At 46.4% G+C, this 13,400-nt stretch overlaps 1 non-coding gene across 1 annotated transcript; it reads right to left on the bottom strand.

The window, feature by feature from the left end:
- Positions 1-12,877: 12,877 nt before the first annotated feature.
- LOC116274689 lies at positions 12,878-12,981 on the bottom strand. Its single transcript, XR_004183473.1, has one exon. It is a non-coding gene; the product is annotated as a U6 spliceosomal RNA (small nuclear RNA).
- Positions 12,982-13,400: the final 419 nt, after the last annotated feature.

The raw sequence follows: 13,400 nt of genomic DNA, 5'->3' as shown, positions 1-13,400 counted from the left end.
CTGCCTCCCGGGTTCAAGCGATTATCCTGCCTCAGCCTCCTGAGTAGCTGGGACTACAGACGCCCGCCACCACACCCAGCTAATTTTTGTATTTTCAGTGGAGACAGGGTTTCACCAAGTTGGCCAGGATGGTCTCTATCTCCTAACTTCATGATCTGCCCATCTCAGCCTCCCAAAGTGTTGGGATTACAGGTATTAGCCACCATGCCTGGCCCTTTTTTTTTTTTTTTTTTTCCTGAGATAGTCTGGCTCTGTTGTCCAGGCTGGAATACAGCAGTGCAATCTTGGCTAACTGCAACCTCTGCCTCCTGGATTCAAACAATTAACCTGCCTCAGCCTCCTGAGTACTTGGGATTACAGGTGTGCACCACCACGCCCAGCTAATTTTTGTGTTTTTAGTAGAGATGGGGTTTCACCATGTTGCCAGGCTGGTCTCAAACTCCTGACCTCATGATCTGCCCACCTTGGCCTCCCAAAGTGCCGGGATTACAGGCATGAGCCAACGTGCCCGGCCAACATTTCATTCTCAGCTGCCTTTCGTGGAAGAACGTTTAGCTTTTGGTATCTTTCTGGATTTATGACAGCTCATGGCTTTCAAGAAAACTACCTATGGATAGGCTGTGTGACTTCTTTTTTTTTTTTTTTTTGAGATGGAGTCTCACTCTGTCATCCAGGCTGGGGTGCAGTGGCACGATCTCAGCTCACTGCAACCTCTGCCTCTCAGGTTCCAGCAATTCTCCTGTCTCAGCCTCCCAAGCAGCTGGGATTACAGGTGCGCACTACTACGCCCGGCTAATTTTTGCATTTTTTTAGTAGAGATGGGGTTTCGCCATATTGGCCAGGCTCGTCTCCAACTCCTGGCTTCAGGTGATCTGCCCACCTTAACTTCCCAAAGTTTTGGGATTATAAGCATGAGTCTCACTGCACCTGGCCTGTTAATGTTATTTTCTTTTCTTTTTTTTTTTTTTGAGACGGAGTCTCGCGCTGTGTCACCCAGGCTGGAGTGCAGTGGCGCGATCTCGGCTCACTGCAAGCTCCGCCTCCCAGGTTCAGGCCATTCTCCTGCCTCAGCCTCCCAGTAGCTGGGACTACAGGCGCCCGCCACCACGCCTGGCTAGTTTTTTGTATTTTTAGTAGAGACGGGGTTTCACCATGTTAGCCAGGATGGTCTCGATCTCCTGACCTCGTGATCCGCCCGCCTCGGCCTCCCAAAGTGCTGGGATTACAGGCTTGAGCCACCGCGCCCGGCCGTTAATGTTATTTTCAAGCAAACTTTCAAAAGTTTATTCCAAGGCCTTGCTCTCATAGCAGCAGAGCCTGTCTGTTGTACAGTGGCGCTCTTGGTAGCATCTTCCTTTTAGTGGATGTTATGCAGACCCGGGGCAGTAAAGCATGTTAACCTCGAGGACAGTGGACCTGGCTGCACTGACTGTTGGGTCTCCCTCCTAGGACACGGCCAGCCATGGGCAGGCAGTGCCTTTCAAAGCTGCTTTTATGGATCGCTTAGCCCTCACCCAGCCCTCCAGGGAGCAGGTGCAGAGACTCATAGCAGAGCACCTTCCACACCTGACCCCCGGCATAAGGTAAGTGGAGCCCCTGCTCCAGGTGTGTTTCAGCACCAGTGTTGGGGTGCACCTCCTCCTGAAAGCATTTAACTATTGCTTTAGAGCGCCCTCTGGGTGGTTTATTTATTTTCAATTTTATTTTTAAATTGTATTATTACTTTTAATTAATTAATTAATTAATTGGGTTTTTTTGGAGGCAGAGTCTCGCTCTGTCACCCAGGCTGGAGTGCAATAGTGTGATCTCAGCTCACTGCAACTTGCACCTCCCAGGTTTAAGCGATTCTCCTGCCTCAGCCTCCCGAGTAGTTGGGATTTCAGGTGCCCACCACCATGCCAGGCTAGTTTTTGTATTTTTAGTAGAGACGGGGTTTCACCATGTTGATCCAGCTGGTCTCAAACTCCTGACCTCAGGTGATCCTCCCACCTCAGCCTCCCAAAGTGCTGGGATCACAGTTGTGAGCCACTGCACCCAGCAAAATTTTATGTGTTTATTTTTTTTGAGACAGTCTCGCTCTGTTGTCCTGGCTGGAGTGCAGTGGTGCAGTCTCAGCTCACTGCAAGTTCTGCATCCTAGGTTCACGCAATTCTCCTGCCTCAGCCTCCGGACTACCTGGGATTACAGGCGCCCGCCACCACACCTGGCTAATTTTTGTATTTTTAGTAGAGACGGGTTTTGCCATGTTGTCCAGGCTGGTCTCGAACTGTTGACCTCAAGTGCTCCACCTGCCTCAGCCTCCCAAAGTGCTGGGATTACAGGTGTGAGCCACTGCACTCGGCCTATTATTATTTTTTTAGAGTCAGAGTCTCATTCTGTTGCCCAGGTTGGAGTACAGTGGTATAATCATGGCTCACTGCAGCCTCAAACTCCTGAGGTCAAGTGGCTCTCCCACCTTAGCCTCCTTAGTAGTGGGGACTACAGGTGCATGCCACCATGCCCAGCTAATTAAAAAAAAATTTTTTTGAGACAGGGTCTCACTTTGTCACCCAGGCTGGAGTGCAGTGGCATGAACACAGCTCACTGCAGCATCAAACTTCTAGGCTCAAGGGATCTTCCTGTCTCAGCTTCCTAAGTACCTGGGAGTACAGACATAGGCCACCATGCCAATTTTTTTTTTTTTTTAATTTATAGACACAGGATCTCACTGTGTCGCCCAGGCTGGTCTTGGACTTGTGACCTCAAGTGATCAATTTTCTCACCTCAGCCTCCCAAAGTGTTGGAATCATAGGTTTGAGCCACTATACCCAGCCTTTAAAACATTTTTTGTAGAGATGGGGTCTTGCTATATTGCCCAGGCTATTCTCAAGCTCCTGGCCTCAAGTGATTTTCTACCTCGGCCTCCCAAAGTGCTAGAATTAAAGGCGCAGTCTGTGTGGTTCTTTTGGCACTTACACATGGTGTTGTCTGGCCAGTTGTCTGGTCCTGTCCATTTCTACCTTTCCTCTTTCTCCAGGGAAAACCTAAGCTTTCCTTGTTTGTCCTCATCTTATGTTTTTCTGGGTCCACGGGCAGAGTAGAGTTGTGGAATTGTTTCCTAAAGGAGCCAAGCCCTACCCATTGATTTCTAAGTGCATATAGAAAAACACATATAAGGCCGGCCGTGGTGGCCTTAGCACTTGTAATCCCAGCACTTTGGGAGGCCGAGGTGGGCGGATCACGAGGTCAAGAGTTTGAGAGTAACCTGATGAACATGGTGAAACCCCGTCTCTACTAAAATACAAAAATTAGGCCGGGCACCGTGGCTCATGCCTGTAATCCCAACACTTTGGGAGGCCGAGGTGGGTGGATCACTTGAGGTCAGGAGTTTGAGACCAGCCTGACGAACATGGTGACACCCCAACTCTACTAAAAAAATACAAAAATTAGCCAGGCGTGGTGGTGGGTACTTGTAATCCCAGCAACTCAAGAGACTGAGGCAAGAGAATCGCTTGAACCCAGGTGGCAGAGGTTGCAGTGAGCTGAGATCGAGCCACTGCACTCCAGCCGGAGCAACAGAGTGAGACCCTGTCTCAAAAAAAAAAAAAAAAAAAAAAAATTCACTATCAGTCACTCCTTAATATAGGTGGAGATCTGAGATAATATAACAGCTGTGGCACCGTTATGGACCAGAGAGGGGACAGGAGGCTTCCACAAGGGCAGCTGTAGTTCAGTAATCCGTTAACAAAAGTCTCCCTTCTAAAGTCTCCATCTTTTTTTTTTTTTTTTAAGACAGAGTCTCACCCTGTCACCCAGGCTGGAAGTGCAGTGGTGTGATCTGGGCTCACTGCAGCCTCCACCTCCCAGCTTCAAGTGATTCTCCTGCCTCAGGCTCTCAAGTAGCTGGGACTACAGGAATGCACTGGCCTCCGAAAGTGCTGGGATTACAGGTATGAGCCACGGCGCTTGGCCAAGGGGGCTGATATTATTAAAACCAAATATTTTTTAAATGTAAATATGTTAATAGAACATTCTTGAATGGTCTAGAGATAGAGATCATTGAAAAAAGAAGTCAAGGCCAGGCACGTTGGCTCATGCCTGCAATCACAGCACTTTGGGAGGCCGAGGAAGGCAGATTGCCTGAGATAAGGAGTTCGAGATCAGCCTGGCCAACATAGTGAAACCCCGTCTCTATTAAAAATACAAAAATTAGCCAGGCATGGTGGCGGGCACTTGTAATCACAGCTACTCACGAGGCTGAGGCAGGAGAGTTGCTTAAACCTGGGAGGCAGAGGTTGCAGTGAGCCAAGATAGCGCCACTGCACTCCAGCCTGGGTGACAGAGTGAGACTGTCTCAAAAAAAAAAAAAAAAAGAAAAAGAAAAAAGAAGTCAAGACTGAGTGTGGTAATTACTGTAAGAATAGAAATAATTAACCAAAAATAAGCTGGATTTCCTCTTGGGTAACATTATATATTAACATTTTAAATTTAATATATTAAGGCTGGGCACTGTGGCTCACCTGTAATCCTGGAACTCTGGGAGGCTGAGGAGAGTGTATCACCTGAGGTCAGAAATTTGAGACCAGCCTGGCCAATGTGGTGAAACCTCATCTCTACTGAAAATACAAAACTTAGCCAGTGTGGTGGCATGTGCCTGTAATCCCAGCTACTGGGGAGGCTGAGACACAAGAATGGCTTGAACCTGGGAAGTGGAGGTTGCAGTGAGCCGAGATCACACCATTGCACTCCAGCCTGGGCAACAGAGCGAGACTCTGTCCCCAAAATAAATAAATAAATAAACAAATAAATAAATAAATTTTATGTATTACTATTTTATGATATTCTACCACCTCAACAAGGTTTGAGAATTACTGGAAGCTTAAAGGATACAACAAATTCACCCCTAGGTATTTATGACCTAATAGAGCCATCTCTACAATTGATATTTGTAATTTAAAGGCAAAGATTGGCTGGGTGTGGTGGCTCACACCCGTAATCCTAGTACTTTGGGAGGCCGAGGCAGGAGGATCACATGAGTCTAGGAGTTCCAGACCAACCTGGGCAACATATCAATACCCCATTTCTATAATCATAATCATAATATAAAAGGAAATAAAAGAAAAGCAAAGCTTGTTTATTCCCAGGAACAGGTATGGAGCTCCAGGCTGTGCGACTTTACCGAGAGCCATTTTTTGCCTTCTCAGTGACATATAAGTGAAGATATCATCTATGCAGAAAGCTGGCACTGGTAAGATACTTCTGTGGGTCTTTAACCCTGTTTTTACTGCTCTTTTAAGGTGGATATGCACGTTTTGATGACACGCAGCCAATAGCCAGATCTGGTGGAAAAGGAAAAGTGATTCGACTTTTAAAGGAAAAATTTCATTTTAAGAAAATAATCATGATTGGAGATGGAGCTGCAGACATGGAAACCCGTCCTCCTGCTGTATGAAGGGTACTAATTTTTTTTTTCAGGTTGTGCTTTTATTTATTTATTTATTTATTTATTTATTTATTTATTATTTCTTCATTTTTTTTGAGATGGAGTTTCACTCTTGTTGTCCAGGCTGGAGTACAATGGTGCCATCTCGGCTCACTGCAACCTCCGCCTCCTGGGTTTTTAAATGATTCTCGTGCCTTAGCCTCCCAAGTAGTTGGGATTATAGGCACCCACCACCACGCCTGGCTGATTTTTGTATTTTTAGTAGAAACAGCATTTCACCATGTTGACCAGGCTGGTCTCGAACTCCTGACCTCAGATCATCCGCCTTCCTCGGCCTCCCAAAGTGCTGTGATTACAGGCATGAGCCACCGTGCCAGCTGTATTTTTGTTTTAGACAGCAGATTTATCCTATAATCCTAGCACTTTGGGAGTTCGAGGCAGGAAGATCGCTTGAGCACAGGAGTTTCAGACCAGCCTGGGTAACATAGTGAGACCCCATCTCTACAAAATAAATAAAATAAAATAAAATAAAATAAAATAAAATAAAAAGCTGATTTAGAACTACGTAAGATTTAAAACAGGAGTTAAAAACAACTCTCATTACAAGATAAAAATGAAATAATAAAAACAAATTCAATCTTGTTATGTCAACTGACTTTGTGCAAACCCAAGAAAAGTTGTGAATGAGGAACTAAAAACCTTTTACAACTTTTTTTTTTTTTTTTTTTTTAAGAGATAGTCTCTCTCTGTCGCCAGGCTGGAGTGCAGTGGTGTGATCTCTGTTCACTACAACCTCCACCTCCTGGGTTCAAGCGATTCTCCTGCCTCAGCCTCCTAAGTAGTTGGGACTACTACAGGAGCATGCCACCATGCCCAGCTAATTTTTGTATTTTTAGTAGAGATGAGGTTTCACCATGTTGGCCAGAATGGTCTCAATCTCTTGACCTCACGATCTGCCCACCTCGGCCTCCTAAAGTGCTGGGATTACAGATGTGAGCCACTGCACCCAGCCTCTTTTAAAACTTTTAACAATGCCTTATCCCTGTAGGATGGGCACCACCTTTTAGCCTAGGTGCATGCTCAATAAGTTGGTTTCATTTCCCCAAATAATACCATCAACAACTCTTATAACTAAGATTTTAACATCATTTTATACTTTATATACTAGTTCCTCATACATTACGTCATTTAATCCCAATAACAGCCATACGAAGTCAAATATTATGTTTTGTTTGTTTGTTTGTTTGTTTGTTTTTGGCAGAGTCTCACTCTGTCACCCAGGCTGGAGTGCAGTGGTGAGATCACAGTGGTGAGCTCTGAACTTCTGGGCTCAGTCGATCCTCCCAGCTCAGCCTCCTGGGTAGCTGGGATTACAGGTGTGCACCACCGCATCCCACACCACCACAGCATTTTATTCCTCTGAATTAACGTCATTTTCTGAGAGTAGCAGAGGTTTTGTTTATTTTTTGAGACAGGGTCTTGCTCTGTCACCCAGGCCAGACTGCAGTGGCACAGTCTCAGCTCACTGCAGCCTTGACCTCCCAGACTCAAGAGATCTTCCCATCTCAGCCTCCTGAGTAGCTGGGACTACAGGCGCATGCCACCACACCCATCTAATTTTGTTTATTTTTTGTAGAGATGAGGTCTCACTATGTTGCCCAGGCTAATCTTGAACTCCTGGCTCAAGTGATCCTCCTGGCTTGACCTGCCAGAGTGCTGGGATTATAGGTGCAAACCAACATGCCCGGCCAGGGATTTTATTTCTAAGCATTTTAAAATCATTGCAGGAAGCAAATGCTATATAGCCAGTGTCGTAAATACCAAATGTGTCCATTTCACGTAGGGCTTAGCCTTTATCATGTCATTCTAATGTAAGAAAAACTACACCAAAAATATAGGGTGGCCAGGTGCGGTGGCTCACACCTGTAATCCCAGGACTTTGGGAGGCCGAGGCGGGCGGATCGCCTGAGGCCAGGAGTTTGAGACCTGTCTAGGCAACATGGTGAAACCCTGTCTCTACAAAAAATACAAAAAAATTAGCTGGGCATGGTGATAGGTGCCTATCATTGCAGCTACTCAGGAGGCTGAGGCACGAGAATCACTTGAACCTAGGAGGTGGAGGTTCCAGTGAGCCGAGATCATGCCACTGCATTCCAGCTTTGGTGACAGAACAAGACTCTGTCTCAAAAAAAAAATATATATATATATATAGTGCTGAAGTTTTTACCACCTAGTTTCCTGCGATCTAAAAATAGGGATTGTCAAAAAAAAAAAAAAAAAGATAGTCTTTGTGAATGATGAATGAAAAAGGATTAAAAGGAACCTTTTTTGGCTGAGCAGGAAGGTGACTCATACCTGTAATCCCAGCACTCTGGGAGGCAGAGACAGGCAGATCACCTAAGGTCAGGAGTTTGAGACCAGCCTGGTCAATATGGTGATACCTCGTCTCTACTAAAAATACAAAAATTAGCCAGGCTTGGTGGCAGGCACCTATAATCCCAGCTGCTCTGGAGGCTGAGGCATGGAAATTGCTTGAACCCAGGAGGTGGGAGGTTGCAGTGAGCTGAGATTGCACCTCTGCACTCCAGCCTGGGCATGACAGAGCGAGACTCCATCTCAAAAAAAAAAAAAGGTTCCAGCCAGGCTGGTCTCGAACTCCCGACCACAGGTGATCTGCCCACCTGGCCTCCCCAAGTGCTGGGATTATAGGCATGACCTACCACGCCCAGACTTTGAATCCTTTTTTTTTTTTTGACTGTGTCACCCTGTGGCCCAGGCTGGAGTGCAGTGGTACGATCTTGGCTCACTGCAACCTCCTCCTCCTGGGTTCAAGCGAGTCTCCTGCCTCAGCCTCCCAAGTAGCTGGGATTACAGGCACCCACCACCATGCCCAGCTAACTTTTGTATTTTTAGTAGAGATGGGGTTTCGCCATGTTGGACAGGCCGGTCTCGAACTCCTGACCTCATGTGATCCACCCGCCTTGGCCTCCCAAAGTGCTGGGGTTACAGGCGTGAGCCACTGCGCCCAGCTGCCTTTGAATTGTTAGCTTAGATAATTTATCGTTAGCTTAGATAATTTATAACCAATGTTGGGATTGGCTAAGCAGTGAACATTGGGCTAGTTTAATGAGGAACACATGCAAGGAAAATGAAGCGTTTTCTCAGGGAGCTCCCAATCTCATTTTCAAGACATGGCAAAATCAGCCAGAAGCGGCTCACGCCTGTGATCCCAGCACTTTGGGAAGCTGAGGCAGGAGGATTGCTTAAGCACAGAGGTTCAACATCGGCTGAGTAAAATGGCAAAACTCTGTCTCTACAAAAATTAGCCAGGGATTGTGGTGAGCACCTGTCATCCCAGCTACTCAGGAGGCTAAGGCAGGAGGATCACTCGAGCCTAGAAGTTCAAGGCTGCAGTGAGCCATGACTGTGCCACTACACCCCAGCCTGGGTGACAGGGTGAGACCCTGTCAAAAAAAAAAAAAAAAAAAAGGAACGACAAAATTGGTTGAGTGCAGTGGCATGTACCTGTAATCCCAGCACTTTGGAAGGCTGAGGCAGGAGGAGTTTGAGAGCAGCCTGGCAACACAGCAAGACCCTACAAAAAATAAAAAAAGTAGCCCGGCAAGGTGATGCACACCTGGAGTCTCAGCCACTCAGGAGGCTGAGGCATGGGAATCACTTGAACCCAGGAGGCAGAGCTTGCAGATAGCTGAGATTGTGCCACTGTACTCCAGTCTGGGCGACAGAGTGAGACTGTCTTTAAAAAAAAAAAAAAAAGTGAAGGGAAAAGACAAGTAACAGAATTGTGTACCTTCAAATGAGTATATGCAGTATTGTGTCTATATCCTGGCAGAAAAAAAGGAAATACCATTTTGAAAAATTGTTCACAAAAAGAGGGTATTGGTTAGTATGACTAATGAAATAATAATTTTTATAAACAATTTTTATTTGTTTATTGTTTTTTTCTTGAGACAGGGTCTTGCTCTGTCACCCGGGCTGGAGGTAAGTGGTGCAATCACAGCTCACTGCAACCTCAAACTCCCAGGCTCAAGTGATCCTTCTGCCTCAGCCTCCTCAGTACCTAGGACTGCAGGCATGAGCCACTACCCCCAGATAATTTTAAATTTTTTTTTTATGGAGATGGGAGTCTCACTATATTGCCCATTCTGGTCTCAAACTCTGGTCTCAAGCCATCCTCCCTCAGCCTCCCAAAGTGCTGGGATTAGAGGAGTGAGCTACTGCACATGGCCTATAAGCAATTTTAACTATGAAAAAGTAGAATATTTCAATCAATCAATCAGTCAATCACACACACACACACACAAAAGGTACGGTGTAGGTTGGGGGCAGTGGCTCACGCCTGTAATCCTAGCACTTTGGGAGGCCGAGGCGGGCAGATCACCTAAGATTGTTCAGAACAGTCTGGGCAACATGATGAAACCCCATCTCTACAAAAAACTACAAGAATTAGCTGGGCATAGTGACATAGGCCTGTAGTTTCAGCTACTTGGGAGGCTGAGGTGGGAGGATGACTTGAGCCCAGGAGGTGGAGGTTGCAGTGAGCTGAGATCGCAACATGCACTCCAGCCTGGGTGACAGAGCCAGACCGTCTCAAAAACAAGCAAACGAACAAAAAACATAGAGCACTGCCAGCAGTTCTCCCTCATCCCAGAATAGAAAATCCCCTACCATTTCTTGTGCACACACTGCTCCCTGGCAGGGCGGTGCCTGGTCTGGACCAGATCCCAGGTCCAAGGGGATTTCCTCTACACCGCAGATTTCTCTTTGATTTTCCCTTCTTTGAAATTACAGGGCATGGATGTAATTTCCATCCAGTATTTATTTATTTATTTATTTATTTATTTATTTATTTATTTACGAGATGGGGTCTCACTCTGCCACCTAGGCTGGAGTGCAGTGGTACAATCTCGACTCCCTGCAACCTCCGCCTCCTGGGTTCAAGTGATTCTCATGCCTCAGCCTCCCAAGTAACTGGGACCATAGGCATACACCACCATGCCCAGCTAATTTTTATTTTTATTTTTTGTAGAGATGGGGTCTCTTCATGTTTCCCAGGCTGGTCTCCAACTCCTGGCCTCAAACAATCCTCCTGCCTCAGCCTCCCAAAGTGCTGGGATTACAGGCGTGAGCCACCACACCTGGCCTAATTTTTTTTTTTTAAATAAAGATGAGGTCTCACCATGTTGTCCAGGCTAGTCACAGACTCCCTGGACTCAAGCAATCCTCCCGTCTCGGCCTCCCAAAGCGCTGGGATTACAGGGGTGAGCCACTGCGCCTGGCCTAACCACACAAATTTTGACTCCACTTGAGTTCTGGAGTCTCACACAGGTCCTTGCAGTTTGCTTCTGGAAAAGATACGTCTGTGCTGTCCCTGCAGAGAGAGGATAAGAAAGTGTGCATTTGACCTTCCAGCCTTCATGTGTTAATATCCTTTTTCCTGCTGTTCTTGTATCCTCCGCTGTAAGAAATCTCCACTTAGAGTAGAACTTGATCTGCAGTCACGTGGGTCCTTCCAGGGAATCTTCAAACTAGTTGTATGTGACCACGAAGACAAGAAATTGTTTTATTAAAACTATGAATTCAAGGCCAGGCATAGTGGTTCATGCCTGTAATCCTAACACTTTGGGAGGGTGAGGTGGGTGGATCACCTGAGGTCTGGAGTTTGAGACCAGCCTGGCCAATATAGTGAAACCCTGTCTCTACTAAAATTACAAAAAAAATTAGCCAGGCGTGGTGGTGGGCGCCTGTAGTCCCAGCTACTCAAGAGAATTGCTTGAACCCAGGAGGCGAAGGTTGCAGTGAGCTGAGATTGCGCCACTGCACTCCAGCCTGGGTGTCAGACCGAGACACCATCTCAAAACAGAACAAAACAAAGAAAAAGAATTCAACCGGCCTTAGTGGCTCATGTCTGTAATCTCAACACTTTGGGAGGCCAAGGCAGGTGGATTGCTTGAGCTCCAGGAGTTGGAGACCAGCCTGGGCAACTTGGCAAAACCCCGTCTCTACAAAAATAAAAAAATTAGCCAGGCATGGTGGCAGGTGCATGTAGTCCTAGCTATTCAGGAGGCTGAGGTTGGGGCATCACCTGAGCCCAGGAAGTCAAGGCTGCAGTGAGCCATGATTGTGCCACTGCACTCCAGTGTGGGTGACAGAGTGAGATGCAGTCTTGAAATAAAACAAAATAAAATAAAAAACCATGAATTCAATTTTTAAAATTGTTGCAAGATTTAAAAAATTATGTTTCATATTGAGTGTTTTTTGGTAGTTTGTAGTTTTCAAGGAATTGGTCCATTTCATCCAACTTGTTGGATTCATATAAGTAGAGTTGCTTAGTATTCCGTTACTATTCTTTTATTAGTTTTTGTTTGTTTGTTTGTTTGTTTTGAGATGGAGTCTCACTCTGTCGCCCAGGCTGGAGTGCAGTGGCACAATCTTAGCTCACTGCAACCTCTGCCTCCCTGGTTCAAGCAATTCTAGTGCCTTGGCCTCCTGAATATCTGGGATTACAGGCACCTGCCACCATGCCTGGCTACTTTTTTACTTTTTGTTTTTTGTTTGTTTCTTTTTCTTTCTTTTTTTTTTTTTGAGATGGAGTCTTGCTTTTGTCACCCAGGCTGGAGTGCAGTTACCTGATTTTGGCTTACTTGCAACCTCTACTTCTCGGATTCAAGTGAGTCTCCTGCCTCAGCCTCCTGAGTAGCTGGGACTACAGGCACCCACCACCACGCCCGGCTAAATATTTTGTATTTTTAGTAGAGACAGGGTTTCACCGTGTTAGCCAGGATGGTCTCGATCTCCTGACCTCATGATCTGCCTGCCTCGGCCTCCCAAAGTGCCAGAATTACTGGCATGACCCACCGCACTTGGCCTTGTTTTGTTGTTTTGTTTTGTTTTGTTTTGAGGCTTTGACACGGAGTTTCACTCTTGTTGCCCAGGCTGGAGTGCCCTGGCATGATCTCGGCTCACTGCAACCTCTCCCTCCCAGGTGCAAGCGATTCCCCTGCCTCAGCCTCCTAAGTAGATGGGATTACAGGCATGAGCCCCTGTGCCTGGCCATCTTTTTTTTAAGACAGGAGTCTCTGTTGCCCAGGCTGGTGTGCAGTGACACAATCTCAGCTCGCTGCAGCCTCTGCCTCCCAGACCCAAGTGATCCCCCCACCTCAGCCTCCCTAGTAGCTGGGACTAAAGGCGTGTACCATCATGCCTGGCTAATTTTTGTATTTTTATTTATTTATTTATTGTTGCACAAGGGCTACAGTAGTAGGTGGCAAGCCGCCATGCCTGAGTGAGGATGGGCAAATTGTTTTCCAATTGCCAACCTCAGTGGTACAACGCGAGATGGACATGGCAAGGTTATGATGTCACAGGCCTGTGACATTATGGCAGGATCCGGGGAAGGGAAGCAAAGCGAGGTAACGGACAGTGGACTGTAGCAAGAATAGGGAATGCATCACGAACTTGTGTGTCATCCTTGCGCAGGGGCCATGCTAATCTCTGTATTGTTCCAATTTTAGTATATGTGCTGCTGAAGTGAGCACAATTTTTGTATTTTTTGTAGAGACAGGGTGTTGTCATGTCACCCAGGCTGGTTGCAAACTCCTGAATTGAAGTCACTCGACTGCCTCGGCCTCCCAGAGTGCTGGGATTACAGGCATGAGCCACAGCACCAACCCTCAAATGGAAATTTTAAAACAAAAATTTTATAACAAAAATTTTAAACTCACTAGATGGACTCAATAACAATATGAAGAAGAGGAAGAGTCAGGAGACAAAGGTGGATTGATAGAAAGCACTCAAACTGGCCGGTCGTGGTGGCTCATGCCTGCAATCCCAGCACTTTGGGAGTCAGGGTGGGTGGATCATTTGAGGTCAGGAGTTCGAGACCAACCTGGCAAACATGGCAAAACCCTGTCTCTACTAAAAATACAAAATTAGCCAGGCAGGGTGGCACATGCCT

This window comes from Papio anubis, chromosome 4 (genome assembly GCF_008728515.1).
Source record: "Papio anubis isolate 15944 chromosome 4, Panubis1.0, whole genome shotgun sequence".
Classification (NCBI taxonomy): Eukaryota; Metazoa; Chordata; class Mammalia; order Primates; family Cercopithecidae; genus Papio; species Papio anubis.
Note: the sequence above shows the minus strand (reverse complement) of the source record. Positions and strands in the feature narration are given on the sequence as shown.